The 21,290-nt window shown below is 46.5% G+C and overlaps 1 long non-coding RNA gene across 1 annotated transcript in view; it reads right to left on the minus strand.

Annotated features, from left to right (window-relative positions):
- Positions 1–431: 431 nt before the first annotated feature.
- Positions 432–21,290, minus strand: part of LOC147726165 (uncharacterized) — a 172,127-nt gene continuing 151,268 nt past the window's right edge. Inside the window, exon 4 of the long non-coding RNA XR_015309418.1 lies at positions 432–1,180. This is a non-coding gene — a long non-coding RNA (uncharacterized LOC147726165). The remainder of the gene's footprint in view (positions 1,181–21,290) is intronic.

Here is a 21,290-nt window from a genome sequence, read left to right on the forward strand (position 1 = left end):
GCAATAGATAAGGTTGATAGCAGAATAGGTAAAAATTACATTTACCTTTATTTCTTTAAATGACCACAGCCTTGTAAGAGTTTTAAAAGTTTTATCTAGTGAATAATTTTGTGATTCAGATATCAATACATGTCATAAACCAATTTCTCTAACACCTTGGCTGCTAGGTGTTTTCCCCCCCTGTGCTGGAAACTGCACTTAGGCTGTATTCATGACGAGCTCAGCTCGTCATCAGCACAGCTCAACTGTGCATCATGACGAGCTGAGCTCGTCATCAGCATCGAAAGGGTTAAGGATCATGATCACGAGTAAGACACAATGACTTAGTTAAATCTCAAGACGATGGTACCTGGAAAGGGTGGTATCAGAGAACAATACAAGGACATACTACACAGAATTATATTTATTATTTATTATATTTTATTATATTTACCTAGAATGGTGTGAGGACCAACCCCTGACCAAGGAGCTGGGAAAAGGGGACTCCCGAGCAGACAGGAGCCGAAAGTTCAGGACAGGTTCAGGACAGGATAGGTGACCTTTTCTAAGTGCAAGACCAGCGTCACACAGCTCTCTGGTTCTGCTCTCTCTATTCTTCCCCCTTCTAGATGGACAGGTTCGTCTCTTCAGCAATTTCTTCAACTCTACTCACTCTCCGTCTCTTCTCTCTCAATTCTTCTCTCAGAGTGCTCGAACAGCGTCTCTGACCTCTGTGGCATCAGCCGTCTTCTGCATCTGATGGGTCGGTGACAAGTCTGACATCTAATTGACTAAGCCTACCTTAGTTATACTATACTACATGTACGTACCACCCCAATGTTTCAATATTCGTGAAAACCCCTACTTCTGATTGGAGAAAGGATGAGCAGACGGCATCACACAATACTAATGTAATACTTTTACTTAGTTCATTGTTCAATATTTCCCGCCCCTTAATTTTATTTGCCCAAGCTTTATTCCCACCCGCATTTCACATTAAAAACATATACAATGAATGCAAATGTTGTCTTCTTTTCTTCCCTTCTTCGGGTCGAGAGGTGAAGTTCCCAAGCGTTTCATGGCTAAAGCGTCCTTGGCTTGGTTTCAAATAACACATCATGGCTTCAGCCGAGTGTGGGTGCGCATGCGCACGGACTAAGTGGGGTAGGGATTTAAGTCATTTTCCAGGCCCAATTACGAACTAATAATAAAGTCAAAGAAAGACATGTTAGAACACAAAAATAAATGAATGCACTGTATACCACTTATCCCTACTTTAATCCCATTTATTTATTTGATCTTTTTGCATTAGCAATTTAATAAACATACAAGGTTTAGATTAAGCATAGCATGTGCATTAACATGTGAGTTTCAAGTGGCCATCCTAATAGCTACTGAGCAGCTGCAAAGATTTCCCTCCAAAGCAAAGGAGGTCATACTATGTAGATGTAGTAAACGAATGCGCAGAAAGTTCCCGCGTTTTCGGCAGCCATTTTTAGACACTCGGGTTACTTATTAGTAAAAGACATAGGCAAGCTTTCTCTAGATTGTGTACAAAGGTGTAATGCAATTATTAGTATTTACAAACATGTTGGTTACAGTATTACATGTTACTTGAGAGGATTGCATCCACACAAGTTTCTTTAGGTAGGAAACCTTGCTCCATCAATAGCAATCAAGGGATCATTATTATTATTATTATTATTAAATTTGTAATGCGTGCAGCTACCCAAAAAGGGTTTCGCGGCGCCTAGCAAATCGCTAGAGGGAGAGTGAACAGGGGAGCATTAACTGCAAAACGAGGCAAGTCTTAAGGTTTCTTCAGAAGCTAAGATACGAAGAGTCGTTCTTCAGAGAAACAGGAAGGGAGTTCCAGATCTTAGGACCAAGGAAGGAAAAGGAATGGCCACCCATTCTTACAAGTTTGAATCTAGGGATCACAAAGTCCCTATGAGCTGTGGCACGCAGGAGGCAAGATGTGAGTGACGGGTCGGGAAAGGGGGCCCATTTCCTGGGGCCAGTGGCCCATAGGTCCTTGTGCTTGCCCAAGATGACAACCTCAGTCTTGTCCCCATTCAACTTCAGAAAGTTGAGGCCCATCCACTCTGTCACTTGCCGTAAACCACACTGAAGGGCAGATGTTGTGAATAATGAAAAAATAATCTGCGTATCATCAGCATACGAATAGAGGGATAGACCCGCTTCCTCCACGATGTTTGCCGGGGTCTAACATAAATGATGAAGAGCAAAGGGCTCAGGATAGACCCCTGTGGGACTCCGTGTGCTGATACACCGATCTTGGATGAAGCCTTGGCGGAAAAGACGTGAAAGGTACGACCACAGAGGAATGAAGCAAGCCAGGATAGGGCAGAGCCTTTCACCCTAAGGGACCTAAGGGAGTTAAGCAATATGTTATGTGACACAGTCTCGAATGTGGCACTCAGGTCTAATAAAATGAGTGCTGCAGTTTCCCCTTGGTGCAGATGTTGAAGCAACTTCTCAGTGACCCCAAGCAAAGCAGTCTCTGTTGAAAAGTTGGCTCTGAACCCAGATTGGGAATGATGAAGAAAAACAACTTTTTCAACATATAGGGGTCGATTCCAATTCGGGAGAAAACGCTCCGAATAGCTGTTCGGAGCCTTTTTCCGTACGAATCGTACCCTGCAACATCCCCAGTACGTGCGACGAAGTACGATACGTACCAGGAGCTGGACTCCGTGAGAATCCTAAAGAGACCGTAAGAATCAAATCCCCGTATGTATCTCCCTCGGAACCCGCTGTACGCGACATCTGTACGGTTCGCGGCTGGTTTTTCACACCCAGCAAGTATGATTCGTGTCGGGTATGCACCGTACAACCCTTTTTTCTACGGGAGCTGAAAACAGCCATAAAAGCAGAGGTCGCCCTGAAACAGGTATGGAATGCCCCCCCCCCTCGCACCCCCCAGGTACGGTGCGTAAAACCCATGATTGCAGGGGTACGCACCGTACCCCTGCGATCATGGGGTGTACACACCGTACCCCATGTTCACTGGATGTACGGTGCGTACTCCCTGCGATCGCAGGGGTACGGCACGCACACCCAATGATCGCAGGGGTACGCACCATACCTCGCGATCATGGGGTGTACGGACTGTACGGTGTGTATGTGATTGTGTGCTTTTCCATACGAATCGCCATACTTGACGTGGACCATACGAATCGCGTCCTCATACCCCGGTCCGGATCATACTCGTCAGGTCGTACAGCATGTTTATGATTCATACGGAGAGGGCTCCGGATAGGAATCGCACGGACGGTTATTTTCCAGGATCGGAATCGACCCCAATGTGTCAATTGGGTGTTAATGTGCTTTTCCAGGACCTTAGAGAAGGCGGGGAGCAGGGATATGGGCCTAAAATTAGACAGTACGGAGGGATCCGCTCCAGCCTTTTTCAATAAAGGGACGACCTTAGCCCGCATCCACTCAGGGGGGACCAGGGCCTCTCGCAGAGAAGCGTTAAGAAGTTCTATAAGAATGACTTTAGATGTTAAAGAATGCTGACGTAGAATGTTAATGGGCAGTGGGTCAAGTGGGGGGCAGACTTGACACTACTTAAGCAGTCATGGAAGGACTTCTCATCAAATGTGAGCCAAGAGTGGAGCTTTGCTATCTGATTATAGTTACTCTAGCACATGAGGTGGGCCAAGGAAACCACACTACACAAGGAGGAAGGAGCAGAAAGTCACCCATAAATAAGTTCCACCTTCTGTATGAAAAAGTCGGCAACGTTATTCCATTGAATCCCATCAAGAACTGGGGGAGGGGGGTGGCGTCAGAGCCAGCTAGCCAGCTTCTTCACTACAGAAAAAAGGGCCCGAGGGCGATTCGATGCCTGAGTGATTGTGTTTGCAACGTAGGAAGTTCTTGCCGCTTTACACACTGCATGGTTACTTTTAAGGGCAGCTTTGTAATCACCTTTACGAGTAGGGGAGTACGATCTCCTCCAACTTTTTTTTAAAGCTTTGCACTTGGACTTGGTGATTATAAAATCGTTGGTAAACCACAGGGCAGGGGGATAATGCGTGCAACTGCGTATAGGCACGGGGCAGACAGATATCTATGGCCGTAGTTAACCAGCCTGAAACAGTTTAATGAAAGCAAGGGTAAATTAATATCAGGTATGTTAGTTGACAGAAGAGTACTGAAAGAATGAATGTTCAGCTTACCCCAGAGTCTGAGACTGCCTAAGCTAGAAGAGGAGGCCATTGTCCTTGGCGTGAAATTCTGCAGATTAAATGGGGTTGCAAAATGATCTGACCAATTTAACCGAAGAACGGCGATACTGCAGTCATAGCAGAGGTTAGATAGAATTGGATCGAGCAGATGTCCCGCCAAGTGAGTAGGGTCCTGGTTGCATAGCCATAGATTTAAGGCCTCCAGATCAGATAAGAAAGCACCGCAGGTACTATTCTGATTGTCCTCAAGGTGAAGATTCAGGTCACCTAGAATTGTAAAATTCCCTGCCTTCAATATGAAGGGAGCGATGAAATCTGAGAAGGTGGAAACCCAAGAGCCTGGGTTCCCCGGAGGACGGTAAATTAAGATGCCAGACAGGGTCAATTGAGGGGATACGGGGAGTTTGAACAAGGCGGCTTCATACTCTAACTGAGAGGGCTTCAAACTTGCAGGAATATATAGATTTAAAAATGATGGCAATCCCCCCACCTTTGCCTGTGTTTTGGTCTCTACTGACGATGACGTATCCAGGAGGAAGGGCAGTGGCAATGTCTGGGCCCGAGCTCACATGGAGCCATGTTTTGGTAAAAATAGTGCATCAGGCAATTCGGTGCTAAGAAGGTCAAAAATATGATGCTTATTTTTGGCTAAGGAGCGGCAATTGATGCTCCAGAAATGGAGATTCTGGCAGTGGCCTATAATAGCAGAAGCAAGGCTGCGACGAGCCTGAGGACCAATTCTGGGGGCAATTTTTATGGAAAGCATAGCACCCAGTGTAAAGTTGCATTGGTGCAGTTGAAGCCATGATGTGGAAAGACGCAAAGAGCCCATTTGGGGGAGATGGGCTTACTTAATTCAATAAGTTGCGCGGCAGTGTCGTTTCTGGCTGCTGGGCGCGGCCAGACGCAGCCGGGCGCAGCCGGGCGCAGCCGGGCTTGGCTCTGGCGCGCCACGGGCGCGCTGTACGCTTGCATATGGCCACTGAAATAGAGTAGGAGGATCAGAAAGAGCGGCTAGAATGTCGCTCAGTATGGCGCCTATCAACGAGTGGCATGGACCAACTGCTGGAGGAGGTGGTCAATGGGCGGCCATGCTACAAAGTGCAAAATGGTGCTGGACGGAGTGAAAGACCACTGCCAGTAAAGTTCAAAAAACACAATGAGCACAAACAGTAATAATGGAAATAGCATGAGAACTAAGGGCCTCATTTATGAGGCCGTTCATCACTTTCATGCCGCCGGAGTGTCACTTTTTGTGACGCACCAGTGGCATAAAAAATGCACCTTGTTGCGCCATATTTACAAAGTGACGCATCTATGCAGATGCGTCACTTTGTAAACCCCTGCGCTACATTATACCTGCGCCAGGTATAAAGTATGCAAGGGGGGCGTTTTGATGCAAGAAAGGGTCATGGAAGAGACGCAGTGAAATCTATGAGATTTCACTGCGCCACTTCTAGGACACAAATGCGTCAAAATCTTACGCCTGCCTCATAGCAGGCCTAAGTCTGACGCAGGTCCTTTCACATGGGGCTTGCCCCATGTGAAAGGAGGCATTGCTGGAGTTGGGTCACTTTTGTGACACACTCCAGCAATGCATCACTTTTGCGCCTACAGATCCGTCAGAAATACTGACGTTTCTGTAACTCCTTGCGCCATGATGCGTCATACTGTAATTATGACGCATCATTGGTGTCGCAAGTAGGGCGCAGTGAAAAGTGACGCATTGCTGTTTGCACGCAGCGATGCATCACTTTTCATAAATGAGGCCCCAAGTTCTCTGTGAAATTGATTTCTTTTAAGATGCAAGTGTGCAGAGGTACAATTTTTAAAAGATCAAGAAACGACAGTTAAAATCAGCGCAAAGCAAGTAAAATGCAGCTGTCACTCATTAAACAAGAAAACTGATTTGACGAAACCAAAACGCTATAGCTTCAGTAGTGTGGGATCTGTTCTAATTGTAGTTTTTAATGCATGAGAAATCAATCTCTTCCTCACTTTAAGTGAATGTGTGCTTTCTTCCATTTTGGATATGATATCGTCATCTATCAGATGATCATTGTCGCTGTATTTTTCTCCCGTAATAAAGAATTGTGGAATTTACACTGACAGACTGAGACTTTCCTCGTCCTATTGAACAGGATGTACCTAATGAAGGACAACCTAGCTGTCCCACACTGAATAAAACACCAACGCCCAGATTTTCAAAAAAGATACTGTTGTGATGTATGACAAGTAGCAGAGGAGTATCTTTGAAGATTCTTTATTAGTCTTAGTTGCAGGATGGTATCCATGTACAGCAGCCCCACCAGGAGCAGCCCCCCTGCTGCTCAGCTCATCTTCATCTGTCACACCTCACCACACAGGCACCCACACATTCCATTCATCTCGTTCACACCAACATTCCACTCAAAACACGTACACTGACTAAGCAGCTAGGGTCCATGGTAATACGGGGATTCGTGAGAGCCTAAGCAGGACATAACATATCCTCCCCTTTTAAACAGAAACTAAATCACTTCTAGGTGGAAACAACTATTCATAAAAATGTACACATGAAGCAAAATAATTCAGTACCCAGGAATGCAAGGTAAAACAGAACATCAAGGGAGGAACTGAACAGTAGAGAAAGCAGAGAGGATGAATAAATAGATACACAAGAAAGAATCCCCCATTATAAAAACTGATAACATGTAGAAACAATGTTGTCTAACACGTCACAATAAACTACCAAACATCCTAACAAAGGGAAAATAATGTAACAATTAGATGCAGGCGACTCGCACCCCCAGATCTCCATCCCTAGTGAAAGAGAAACCAGAGAAGAAGCGGGTGAGCTGCACCTCATAAGTGTCCCCTCATGGAAGGAATTGTAATATAAACTGTGGAAATAGGATTAGCATCCACTCAGACGCTCCTCATGTAAGAGTCAGTATAAAGGTAGGAATGTGACTAAAACACATGTAAGGGTTGTAATGTACTCCCTCATGTAAGGGTGTGTGATGTATAAGCTTGCAATGTACGTAATAGAAATGGAACTGCAACCCATTTCCATCCTTCATGTAAAGACGTCAAATTTATAAGCTGGAAATGAGGGAACACCACCGACTCACACACTAGGACCTCCATCATGTAAGGGTACATAGGCTATCAAAGGAAACAAGGTAAAGCAAAGCTCATAAAGCAATCCCACATGTAAGGGTTATGTAAAGTTCAATGTAGAGGCATGGCGTACATCTATACTACTATTATAAAGGAAGAACTTTGAGCCTTTGAGGCGGGTAAACTCGGGAACCACAGCGCCGATCCACACACCCGATACATCGTTGTAATCCTCAGGGTGTGCAGATGGACATAGGCTATATAAAGTTAAAAAATACATTATATTTAAAAAAATGTACATTAAAAATAAGTAGTCCCTGAGAAGTAGCGCCGGCTGCGACCTGCGTGCTCACGTCAGGAGCGCGTGGAGGAGCGGCGTCCTGGAGCACGTAGAGGAGGAGTGGCGGACATGGTGCGGGAGAGAAGCGGTGACGACCGGCGGACAGGCGGTGAGGAGCAGCGGAGTGGTGAACTGAGGAGTGTGGGGGAGGAGCGGCGGATGAGGTAAGGTTCCGGGAACCCACGGACAATGTCGGAGCAGGCGGGGGTCGGGGCAGGCGGGGGACGGGGTGGGCGTTTGCCAGGGCTCTGGGCGGGTTCCCAGGCTGCGGGGGGGGGTCGGGAAAGCCAAGTGCGGGTCGGGGCTGCGGGCAGGGGTCCGGGAAGCCAAGTGCATCATTTACTGCTGCGGGCGGGGGTCCGGGCTGCGGGCGGGAAAGCCAAGTGCGGGTCCGGGCTGCGGGCGGGGAAGCCAAATGCATCATTTACTGCAGCGGGCGGGGGTCGGGGCAGGGGGTGGACGGGGTGGGCATTTGCCAGGGCTGCGGGCGGGGTTCCAGGCTGCGGGCGGGGGTCGGGAAAGCCAAGTGCGGTTCGGGGCTGCGGGCGGGGGTCCGGGAAGCCAAGTGCATCATTTACTGCTGCGGGCGGGGGTCCGGGCTGCGGGAGGGAAAGCCAAGTGCGGGTCCGGGCTGCGGGCGGGGGGCGGGGAAGCCAAGTGCATCATTTACTGCAACGGGCGGGGGTCAGGGCTGCGGGCGGGAAAGCCAAGTACGGGTCCGGACTGCGGGCGGGGGTCGGGGAAGCCAAGTGCATCATTTACTTAATTATGTTTGCAAATGGTTCTTTAACTCGCACTGAGAAGAGTTAACAAAATGCACACTCCCTTTCAAATGCATGCAATACCACCATCTTGACTCATTGTTTTTTGGGCCCGATGTACATAGTTTTGGCTGTCGGGTCAAGCGGGGGTCGAAGCAGGCGGGGGACAGGGCGGGTGGGGGCCCGGGCTGCTGGACAATGTCGGGGCGGGCGGCGCGGAAGCCTGATTGCTCCCGGACAAGGTTGGGACGGGCTGCTAGTGTAATATATGGTGTCACCATAACAAAGCAAATGTAAAATGTGAAAAAGAAGACAAACAAATGTAGCCAAACCACTAATAAATGTAGTGTAGCATGTAAAAATTTTGAAATTCAACTTGACAAAATCAAAAAGAAATTTCCCAGACAGAAAACTATGTCACCACTGCACCAAAGTAGCGACAACTTAGAAAAAGAGACTTATGCACACTAGGAAACCACACCATTTGTCTCTCTTGAAATACACTATAAGCACAGCAAGAATGTAAAATACACAAAAGTAATGTACAAGTAGAAAAACCACACACACAGAAGTTGCTTCACATAACACCGTCTGTAGAACAGGCAGCTGTCAGCTCGCTGTTTCTCCATTAAGTTAGACATTAAACAAATGTAGCAAAATGACATCACAAAGAAGACAAAAATGCAAATGAAGAACATCACTCCAAAATGAACACTAAATCAGGCAAACCCTTTTTCTTTTTCTCTTGTTTTTAACAAAAAAACTGTAACCGATCCAGACCCAGAACGACTTCCTGTAAACGATTGCTCACAAATTAAAAAATACTGTCTCTATGGATTTAAAAAAAAAACAGGATACATGCCAATCTGAATTCTGTGCATCTGTAGTTGGAGAAACGTACCAGAGATAAGATGCAGCTAAGCTTGTAATGTAGCAACCTCGCGCACCGGCTGCTCGTAGGTGGAGTCCGACATGCAAATATATTCGGGAGTTGGCAAACACATACGAGATGCTGATGCAGTACACTGTGAGCCGGTCGTAGTCCCCACATGTTTTAGCTTCACAAAATGTACTCACATATCCCACTGACACCTGCACCATGCATCTGCTTTAGAAACTTGTGCCGCCTGCATTCCATAAACATGAACACGGCTAACTTGGTGTTGAATATCCAAAGTGTTCTTGCCCTCCACCCCACAGAACAAAGATGGCACCAAGTGCATGACACTGCACCGGATGGTTCACGGCGGCTGCGTGTGTCAATGTTTGATTCTCAGTAGAGGAGCGCGGCAGCTAAGAAGAGACGCGTGGATATTGAAAAGACTCACACAGCCACAGAAGATCAAGCACGTTCTTACCAGGTAACAGCTTTCCAAGTCCCAAAATTATTTTTTAAAAACCCTTGAAAACTCTGATGGTCCCCTCCAGCAGCCGGAACTCCCTTCTGATCACTCTTAAATAACAAGTTGTCAGCACGCACACAGGGGTGTGGTACAGTTGCATCCCTGATTGCGCGGTAAAATTCAAACTGGAGTCAAAACCATAACTGCATATATGGTCGCTGCTTGCCATCAGGATACAGGTTACCTAACTCTGTGAGCCCCTACAATGGGGCCCCAGGGGAAGTAGGATCAGCAGACCAGTCTTCCCCCGGGGTTTTCGTGCGAGACCAGGACAGGGTTGTAGTTAGGGCGAGGGGGTTGGTTTAGGGGTGGGGTTAAGAGTTAGGGTGTAAAGAGGGCAGGGGAGTAGTTTTAGCCTCTTCCTGCCCTCAGCAGCATTAGGACAGGGTCGCAGTTTTAATTGATAGTGTTAGGTAGTTAGCTAGGTGCCTCTAGGCCCATCCTGTTGGATCGGGTGGTGATTTGGGTGACGTTGCAGCTCGAGTCCTGGTGCGACGTGGGCAGGCTGAGCTGGTGATTTTTGGTGGAGACTCCAGGGAGCAGCGACACCCCCATGGCGGCGCCGGACGCAGAGGCGGTCCGCGTAGTGCTTCAGTTGCTGGGCCGCTCCGGGAGAGCAGATCTCCTGCGGCCTGGTGTTCTAGAAGAGGCATGGGTTGGGATGACCCGTAAGCCCCGGGCGGCTTCTACGGGGGTTGCTGCAGCATTAATGGCATGCCAGGATGAGCCGTCATTACCTCGAGTAGGTATGTCTGGGCGGAGCCGCGGCATAGGGTCAGAGGGGAGAGGTAAACGCGGGGGTGGCGTAAGAGCCTTCCCCCGCAGGTGCAAGGCGACGGGGCCACTTTGTTTAAAATCCCAGGCGCAGGGGGCCTTCGTAGCGTCTCCAAACAGGGCACATTCGCAGGACCGGCAGAGCAGGGGGACAGAGGGGGGTGCAAGTGCGCCGGTGGTGGAATGCGTGGGGGTTGAGGACACAGCGGGCGAAAAGACCACAGTTGATGACTTTCAGCTGATTCTTTCTGGGGGGGAATCTGATGAGGAGGTGGAGTGTTTTTGGGGAGGGGTGCCCATGGATCTTTCAAAAGGGGTTGGAGGGGGTCCTCCCATGCAGGGGGTCCTGGGGAGACAGGCAAAGCATGTGGCAAGCAGAGGCAGGGGAGGTTGCCAAGGACAGCATGCCAGGCCCTTCTGGGACTAGGACCAAGGAGTTTGAGGAGCTGCAGTTTCTGCCTGCACTGCCCAGGTGGGAGGACATGTCGGTTGAGAAGCGGATACGCGACCAACGCCCAGGAGATGGAGTTGAGGTGGCAGGTGTTGTGCACAGCCAAGGATGTGGGGTTTTGGGTTTGTACCGAGGGGCTGGGCCCCCAGCCTCTATGCTGTGGGGGCTATGGGTCCTGGGCGTGGCCGAGGGCCCCCGAGGCAAATGGGTCTGGGTGGATGAGATGGAGCCCACAACAGGAGTAGGGATGGCCATGGCGGCTCCGTGGCCCAGTGGCGCTGGGGCCCCCTAAGGTTCCAACAGCCGAGGGGGACACAAGCCAGCGGTAGTAGCTGGTAGAGGCATGGGTGGGCCGGCGGGGTGCAAGAAGGCTCCTGGATCTTGGGCAGAAGTTGCAGGGGGTCCGCGGTGGCCTGCCCTCCACCGAGGGGTGCAGGCATCAACAGAGGTCGGAGTGTGATTTTGTGCCCATGAGGCGGGGGATAGTGGAAAGCTCTTGGTCGGCGCAGGCGCTCAGACTGATAAGAGTGACGAACAGGATGTTAATGATGACAAGGGCAGAGACAAACACAGGAAGAAGCTACTATACATCGGGTTTGTGATGGCACTGGGATCACACTTGCCTGAGAAAACTAAGTCTAGGATTTGGAAGCACAAGTATGTGGAAGTGTTCAAGCTCTTGCATAGGGAGATACAGGCCTAGGAGGGCTCCAAAGAGAAGGAATGGCAGTTGACCAGGCGACCGCGGGTGCCAGTTAATCTGGAGAACTGGACGTCGGCTCTTTTTGATTTTTGCGAGTATATATTGTGAAAAACATCTAGTTTGGCTATCGCATTGTTCAAATACATATACATTATTAGAAAGGCGCAGATGCATTTCGGGGGATTTGCTTGGCTCAGTTACGATGAGGAGTTTAGGGCCAGGATTAGTGTCAACACTGATAAGTCATGGGGGGAAGTGGAACTCTGGATGCAATGGATGTCCTCTACTCAGTCGTCTGCATCCACGCACACGGTCAGTGGCTTGCTAGTCATGTACCGGCCTTTTGAGTCGTGCCCCACTCAAGTTGGGGCGGGAGGGCAGTGCTCACACACCGGAGCAGGTGGACAGACTAGCTACTCTGGGTCCACAGGACAGTCGCCCAAGTCCACAGGAACCAATACAGGTGCCTGTTGGAACTTTAATAAGGGTTTCTGCACACAGCACCCCTGCAAATTGCAGCACATGTGCTCCAAGTGTGGCGGACGCCACCCTGTTACTAAGGGTGGGCATAGTTCACATAGTAGCGCTACGCGAAGCTACGCGAAGTGCACTTCGCACTACGCGAACTTCACGTAGCACTACGCGAGCTGCGTAGTAGCATGTTTGCACTGAGCAAGATGCGTTTTCAATGATTGCACAGTGCGGACAAGCATCCGGCACTGTGCAATCATTGAAAATAGCATCTTGCACAGCGCGAGCTGTAGTTTTCTGCTGCTCGAGTAGATTATTACTCGAGCTGCAGCTTTCTCAACGTGAACTGGTAGTTTCTCATTGAGAGCGGTCGCGAGCATGCACAACCACTCACAATGAGAAACCTTACCTCCCTGCGTTGAGAATCTCGCTGGGATGTAATTTTGCTTGCTCGCGGTCACGAACATGACGTTCAGGACCGCGAACAAGCAAAAAATGAGCGCTGCACTACGCTACGCTACACTACGCATGTTCGCACTGTGCTAGCGTAGTGCGAAGTTGCACAAACTTCGCAAACTCCGCGAGCGTAGCGTAGTGCTTCGCCCAGGCCTACCTGTTACACAATGTTTCACTCTGGCCATGCCCTCAGAGCAGTGGCGAATTACCAAGGGTACAAGGCAAGCTGAGGCAAAGGGCTTGTACACCGGTTAGGGTTAGGGCCATGGGTCCTTGGCTCTCACGTTATCCTGATAGGGAGGCTGCACTAAGGATCATTGGGTTTTAACTGAGGGTTTCCAGTTGGGTTATCAGGGCCCCCGGGAATGGAGATGGGCGGAGAATTTGGGGTCAGCAAAAGAATTGCAGGAGGTTGTTGCAGCGAAATTGCAGAAGGAGGTGGTGGAAGGCTGGATAGTTGGACCTTTTGACCATTCGCCTGTTCCTGACTTGATCATATCACCTTTGGGTGTGGTGCCCAAGAACGAATTAGGGGAGTTCAGGTTGAGTAATCATTTGTCCTGGACAGAGGGGAGATCTGGGAATGATTTCATTGCTGAAGAGGATTCCAGAGTTTTGTATGCTTCAGTAGATGATGCAATTAGTTTGGGACGGGTCTGCAGGCAGGGAGCAGAGTTGGCCAAATGTGACATTAAGTCGGCCTTTCCCCTCCTGCCCATACACCCGGTGGACTTCTCTTTGATGGGGATGCAGTTTGGGGGTGTAATCTTTGTGGACAAGGTCTTGCCTAGGGGGTGTGCTGTTTCCTGTCCATTATTTGAGGCGTTCAGTTCCTTTTTGCAGTGTGCTTTCACAGACAGGAGTGGTCCTAGGGAGGTCTCTTCCTACTTGGATGATTTTTCTGTTTGTAGGGAGAGCGCGGTGTGGTTAGTGTGAGGGAGCTCTTGGACTATTCCAGGTTCAGGGCAGGATTTCGGGGTTCCACTGACTCCGGAAAAAACAGCTGGGCCCAGCTGCAGTTTGATGTTCTTGGGCTTTGAGCTGTACTTGGTTGCATGGGTGGCCCAGTTACCAGAGCAGAAGGTGATGGACATTCAGGCTTTTCTGTGGCACGTGATTGGTGAGAAGAAGATTGATTTGTGGTTGTTGCAGAGACTCCTGGGTTTTCTGAACTTTGTATGCCGGGTGGTGCGCGCTGGGAGTGCTTTTTGCAGATGCCTCAGCATGGCTGTGTCGGGAGCCGTGCTCCCGCATCACAGTGTCCGGATCTTGCTGGGGGTCAGGGCAAACCTTCGGGTGTGGCAGACGTTTCTGTCGGATTTCAATGGTGTGTCACTGGACTTTGTGAACGATAAGATGGTCTGGCAGGTACAACTCTTCTCTGATGCTGCAGGGGCTTCCGGTTTTGGGATTTTCTGGAATGGGAGGTGGTGCGCTGAACAATGGTCGGAATATTGGATCAAACAGGGCTGTAGTATTGTTTTCTTGGAATTCTTTTCACTGTTGGTCGTCTTAGAGGTATGGGGCACGGAGTTCCAGAACAGATCAGTATTGTTTCATGTGGACAACAGGACAGTAGTGGACTTGGTGAATAATGTTTGCGGACGACACCCTGCTGCTGTCTAAATCCCCGACGGGGATACAACGAGTTATGGATGGTTTTGTGGTATTTTGTGGGGAGCGGGGGCTGGAGATCGATGCTCTGAAAACCAAGTACATGATCTTTAACCCCCATCCTCAACTCGCCCCAACCCAACCATAGGCACATCGAGACTACAGAGGGTCCAAACATTTGAGTATTTAGGGGTGACTCTCAATCAAAATATGACCTGGGATACTCACCGAACACAGGCCAATCTTAAATTGGCGCAGATTATAGGTGGTATCACCAGGATATCAAATAGATCGACTTATAAACACCTCGGCCAAGTTCTCGAAATATATAAAATGCAGGCGAGGAGGGCAGTCACACATGGCAGAGAATTGTGGGGGCACACACCGGTATTAAATCTGATGATCACAGAAAATAAGTTCATCAGGCAGCTGGCAGCTCTACCTTCCAGCACCCCGCTCCTCCCCCGTAGACTCGATTTGGGCCTTAGATCAATAGAGGAAGAATTGGGTTTAAAACCATTATCATTCTGGATTACTCCAGGGCTCTTGACATATAGGATGGAGTTGAAGGAGATTTTAAGCCTGCCAAATGCAAAAAAAACTCCCTGGTTAAAATATATAAAAACCACATGCGAGAACCTGGGAAGGCCAGAGCTATGGTTAGACCCTGAAAATGCTTGTAGCAAGGTTACACGCAAACATTAATCTAGGGAATATTACGACTTAAAATTAAATATTTCACTAGGGAACATGCGGTTGGGGTCTTTGTCTAGGTCATTTATTCAATTCAAAGACTCCTACCTTCTCGAACATGTCCTAGATGACATTTGCCCAGCCTTGACTAGGAAATTGTTTTTACAGTGGAGGTATGGCACTCTTCCCCACAGAGCATTTACAAGTACTTGGTCTCTCTCTTCCTCCGCCGAGCAATGTCCCGCATGCCCATTCCAGGTAGAAAATGAAATACATTTTGCATTCTTTTATAAAGCTTACCAAAAACCGAGAAAGTATTGGCTTCTTCCTCTTTTTAGAAACCTAGGTTTCAGGCAATGCATCCCAGCCTACAGAATACTAAAGACGGACTTATCACCCCCAACTGTGTTTGCGATAGCTAAATTCTTAACTGCTATGTGGCATATGCGCACTCGTTACATTCAGAACTCTGATATAGATTTGGTGCAGGCCTCATAATCACTTTCTGTACAGACCAGGTCAAATTGGAATGATCCGTAATGGCTTTCACCACTCGCTAGAAATGTGATTTTCCATAGTATGTAGCTGTCAGATTTGCACCTTGCACGAGCACTTTTAAACCTGTATAATAAGATGACAATTGTAATTATCTTTTTTTAACTTCTGTTTTATGTATATGTATCAAATCATGAATGTTTTTAATCTATGATGTATATCTTTTATGATCCAAGCGATCGAAATAAAGATAGAATGAATGAATGAAAAAGCAAGAGACTTGCGAGTGCTGCGCCTGCTGCAAAGTTTTATGTTGCAATGACTGTGGCTGAATGTGATCTTTCGCAATCAACATGTCTCTGGTGCAAGCTGTGAATACTGAAAGTTGTAAAGTTAGGATTTTGTCTCAGTTTAAGAGTGGTAAAGTTAGGAATCCTAACATATACTACTCCTATATGCCTTTTGTGAATACCGATAGTCGTAAAGTTAGGATTTTGTCTCAGATTACTTTTGTGAATCGGGCCCATTGAGATTTTTACATGAAGCCCACGTTCCCCTAGTCATTACTAGATGTTCCTCACAAGTCAAATGCAGAAGAATTGATTTTAATTCATGAAGGTGCAGTTCCACAAGTTATAACTAGATGTCCTTATCAAGTCAAATGAAAAAAAGCATTGAAATTCTTACATGACAAGACAAACAGTCTTTTGACAGCTGATGTTCCAAAAGTAGTTACTAGAGGTCCCTCTCAAGCCAGATACAAGTGGCGGATAGGGTGGGGGGAGGGGTAAAGCTTTAATTTAGAAATATGCATAGATACTCTAGATACTCTAATGACTTGTGGTCATTTTCTGCAGGATAAATAAATATACCAAAACTTGTTTATAGTGAGGAATCAACATTGTATTTTGCAATAAGCGTTTCAGATTGAAATAGTTGATGAAACCCTATTATATATATCAGTATTTGGGTAGTGCAAGTCTCTAACAAGTTCTTTTCGAGACAAAACCTCTGAAGGATATATTATTATGAACGGTGGACGTGATCCAATTGAAGTACAAGTTAATTACCCAAGGGATGCACCTGAGAGAGAAAAAAGGGACTGGATAGGAGAAATATGGTTACAATCATGTGCCTGAGATGGGCAAATGAATGTTTGAAGAGACAAATTTATCGCAATGGCAAATAATTTTTCTCAAGGTCATATTGGCTGTTCATAGTTTTAGTGCATCAATGTGTATATATTAATAGTGAGCAAGGATTAAGAGTGCCATATGTCTGCATCTGGAAAACATGAGTAACATGGAGCAGAAGGAAAGAGGAGTTTGGGTAACATAGAAGAAGTCAGGGTAACCAGTGTTACACCTAGTGAGAATCTCTCTGAAAAGACGAAAAAGAGTGAAGACAAATTTCAAAGATAAGAAAAAGGTCAAAGACATGAAGATGGATGGTTAGTATTCAGTATGTTCAGGGAAGAACTGCAAGTAATGAGGCAGAGGGACACATACATCAGGAAACATTCCTAACAGATTTAGGTACAGTATGGTGGGTGGGCCAAAAGGAGCTGATAGGACTGGAAGTCCGAGTGATCATATAAGCTACATCCACAACTAATACGTTTGAGTTGGGAGAGGGGAAAACTCGATTGTGCTATAATTTGTGTACTCTTTTAAAGGCACAAATTGACCATGGAGAAAATCAAAGAACTATGGGTCTGTGGCTATTCAATTGCCAAGTGTTCAAGGATATATCTATCTATGAATTATGGGAATCTGAATGGGTGCTTTTATTAAAGATGTATTGGTCACGAAGAGGAAGAAGAAATGCAAAGTTATTGCGATATTTTTTAAACTGGGTCACAAGAGAACATACCCAAGCAAATTGGTTCTGCCTTAAGAATAGTGTGATCTTGTGCCAATAACTGGATTACAAGTAATAAATCTGTTGAGGAAGGTATTACTGGAAGGGTCATGAAGGTGTCCAGAACCAGAATTTGTCAGGATGCAGATGCTAACACAGAATGTGATGCATGAGCTAGAACCCACTGCTTTTGTGCCTGACTGGTGACTCAGTGGACTAATGCATGCACTGTGGAAATCTGTGTTTGACTTTACATTCACATGACAAAATTCTGAGTCCACTCAGCCTATTATCCTTCTGCGGGTGATAAAAATAATCATCTGCTATTTCAGTGCCAAGATACCCTTCAGACTAAACTTGCACTTTACAAATAGGTTGTGGTAATAGAACTTGAAAAGAAATGATTTGCGGTCTGAACTGCGTGAGAATAACTGAGTTCCCATTTGTGCCTATGTCTATTTCGAGCAGTAATGCTTTCCCAGTTTTCTTGAAATCAACAGGTTACTATGAATCTCTGATGGCAGGGAGTTTCAGATTCAGGGTGCATTACTGGAGAAGGAGGGTGCCTGGGATCTTTTCTTCTTGAATCTGAGAGGAGACAGTAAATGTGAGTCTGTACTTCATAGTATGCGAGTCTTTAATGTCCATGATCGTTTTTTGATAGGTATTACGGAATACCTCTCTGGAGAGCTTTGTGTGTTATATAGGCTGTTCTAAAACAGCATCTTGTTTCTATCAATAAATAACCAACCTTCTTTAGTGTGGGTTTGATGTGTCTGTATTGGTGTCCCTCTGGACTCTGGCTGCTGCATTAAGGGGACCCTCATGAGGCTAGGAGGGTTCCAGCATACCTCTGAGAGTCACATTGCCACAGTCCAATCAGGAGAGCGCCAGGGATTCATTGCATTTTTTAGTTTGTCTTCCGGGATGAAAAGTTTGACATTGTTTTATTAGCTTGAGGCTGTACATGGCTTTTCTTGCTGTGGAGTCTATTTGAGTGGTCGTGCTTACCCTGTTGTCTAGTGAGATTCCCGGAGATATGGCACAGTTGATTACTGTAGAGCTATGGTTGAGACCATCTAGGTGAGTCAACCATTCAGGATTGGTGAGGTCTTCCATTGGTGGCATATTAGGAGGAATTGTATTCTCAGGGACTTGAGTTTCAGGTGGCGTGTGTGCTAGTGTTTAGTGTGATATAGGGTTAGGGTGTGAACTCGTTTTAAAGAGTTTGTTTTCGTGATGGTACATAATTCTAGCCATTCTATGTTGTACTTCAGAGGCTTGAGGTGGGTGTGTTTGCAGACTTTGTTCATCTTGGTATCTTTTGTTTGTTGCAGAACTGTGCCTGGAGTACAGCTGCTGTTGTGGTAGTCATTTAGTGACAGTTTGATCTTAGTCATTTTGCAAAGTCTTCACATTGTTTCACTGTGGTGGTTGAGTTCTGTTCGATGTTTGGGGATGTTTGCTGTTTGGTGATGTTATATAGTTGTTTTGAGCAGTTTCTGGCCTTGCCTAGCTGTGAATGGAAGAAGGCACCTTTTGATCTGAAGATAAAACTTTTGTAGGTGCGTGAGGTGTGATACTGACGGGATTTGTCTTCGTCTTCCCTTTGCCAGTCAGAGTTGTCTTCTTTTACAATGAGTACCTTGTTGACCGGGTTCACGAGTGGTTGCTTCTCAGTCTTTTGAGTTTTAGTGGTGCAACCAGGTTGAGTATGTATAGCAGTGTTACATTGTAGTATGCAATTAAGTCCTCGACTGTATATTGCCCATTAGTTGGTAGTAAGTCTGGTCTTATCTTGTCCACTAGTTCATTAGTGTTGATTTGCTTGATGTTCCTTACTCAGCGTTTAAGTCTGTGGGACTGACATTTGCTTTTTTCTAGCGTTGAGGTGACCTGGAAGAGGGTGATAGAATGATTTTACCAGTCTACTGGAATGGTGGCCTCGAGTGTCAATGAGTCTGTATTTCTCATAGCTAGAAGTATGGTTGACATTTACATGAGTCTGGTTATTACAGTGTTGACTTAGGTCATTGTATTGGAGGAAGTGTTAGAGATTCGCTATGTTGGTGTCGTTCCGTTTATGTGGACGTCCCATACAAATATGTTGTTGGTGTCGAGGAGAAATTTCTGTGCTATAAGATCTATTAGATGCTCAGCAAAAATGTGTTGGTCCGCAGCTGGGTGATTGATGATGTGAAATGGGGAAACATCCTTTACAACAAAACTTTCTCCACGCAGTACCTTTACAACGCAGGAATTACAACGCAAGTCGTTACAACGACTTGCGCTGGAGGGCGCTGTAGGATAGGGAATAGTTTAATTTACTATCCAAAACCTTCCCTGCTATCCACGGGGACTGGAGTTGGAATAGTAAATTAAACTATTCACTATCCAGCGCCCCCCAACACAAGTCATTGTAACGACTTGCGTTGTAAAACCAGCATTGTAAAGGCATGCGTGGAAAAAGCATGTGTTGTAACGACATACATCCTGTGAAATATAGTTGTTCTTGAGCTTGTTGGAGAGAGTTTTATCCCTATGTATTCAAACGAAGAGTAGTTTTCCATTGTGAAATTGTTGATTTGTAGTGTGACCTCCCAGTTGATGAGGTTAATTGAAAAGTTTGGGGGAACAAGTATGTACAAAAGTGGTGTGGCAAAACTGTTTAGCCATATTACCGTTGGAAAATGATGTCAATGTCATGTGCTAGGATTGTCTCTGTCCTGTGCTTTATTGCCTGCATTTCATTTTCGATCTATCGTCTTATTTTCTGATTACATTGTGTTGGTATGTTGATGATGTGATTTGGCACTCTTTTAGATTGCTGTGTGTGTCTAGGCTTGCTTTTGCCTATTTTCAGCCATACCTTGAACCCATCTAGTTGCAGGCATGTTGCAGCCATCAGGTTGCATGAATCCAGAATAGTGTCTGTTTTTCTTTTTGATATTCTATTGGTAGTTCTTCATGTCTCTGTATGCTGTGTAAAGGGATAGATTGGCCAAGGGTATGCTAGTCTTTTTTGCATGGTGGTCCGTTTCCAGAGTTTTGATTATCTGGCCTCCTGGGATGGCTTAAGCTTGTTGTCAGACTGTAGGGTAGTGGTCGGGTTAGTATTTGAGGCTAGGTTGCTTGACATTACTCTTATATCCATTGACGTATTCTTGATTTCAATTCTGGCTAGAGTTGTGGCTGTTGCATCAGGGAGGGGCATGTTGTGGGTGGTATTGGCCTGGCTAGGGTTGAGGATGTGTGGTGTGGATTAGAAACGGTACCTGGGTTATTGTGAGGAGTGATGTTGAATCTTGGGACATTGTGGGTTGGCAAGAGAGTGCGTAAGGTGGGTGAAAGCTGGATCGAAGTATCTGCAGAGTTCATGGCAGTAAACAGCAGTTGAGGAACAGTGCCTTTTTATGGGTGTAGAGATAGCTTTACAATGAATTAGATTGATTGCAAGGATTTATTTAGTGTTCATGGAGATGAGGTGAGGATGTACAATGCATGTGTAATGCAATCTAGCAGATACATCTGATTGGTCTTTTCCTCTCTCAATGTTTAAGGTGTCTGATGTCTGAGGCAACAAGCCATTATTGAGCTTTGTATTAATGAGCATGCACCGCCATTGGATCAGTGCAAACGTCCTCCTGCATCCAGGCACAATCTACCAGGCACAAATGTTAGGATAAAAAGACTCTTGTGCCTCTGCAGTGCATGTTCTCGTTTAATGTGCCGATTCCCGTACAATGGGTTCGTGCGCATATTGAAGATCACACACTTCAGATAACATGCATGCTCAAGATAGTTTGCATGCTGTAGACAATGTGCATGCTAAAGCATAGCAGATGATGTGCATGCTAAAGTTCATGTGCATGCTGCAGATAATCTGCAAACTACAGATCAAATGCACACTGTAGATAATGCACACACTGCAGATAAAGCACTCGCTGAAGTTAATGTGTGTGCTGCCGATA

This window comes from Lissotriton vulgaris, chromosome 3_1 (genome assembly GCF_964263255.1).
Source record: "Lissotriton vulgaris chromosome 3_1, aLisVul1.2, whole genome shotgun sequence".
Lineage (NCBI taxonomy): Eukaryota > Metazoa > Chordata > Amphibia > Caudata > Salamandridae > Lissotriton > Lissotriton vulgaris.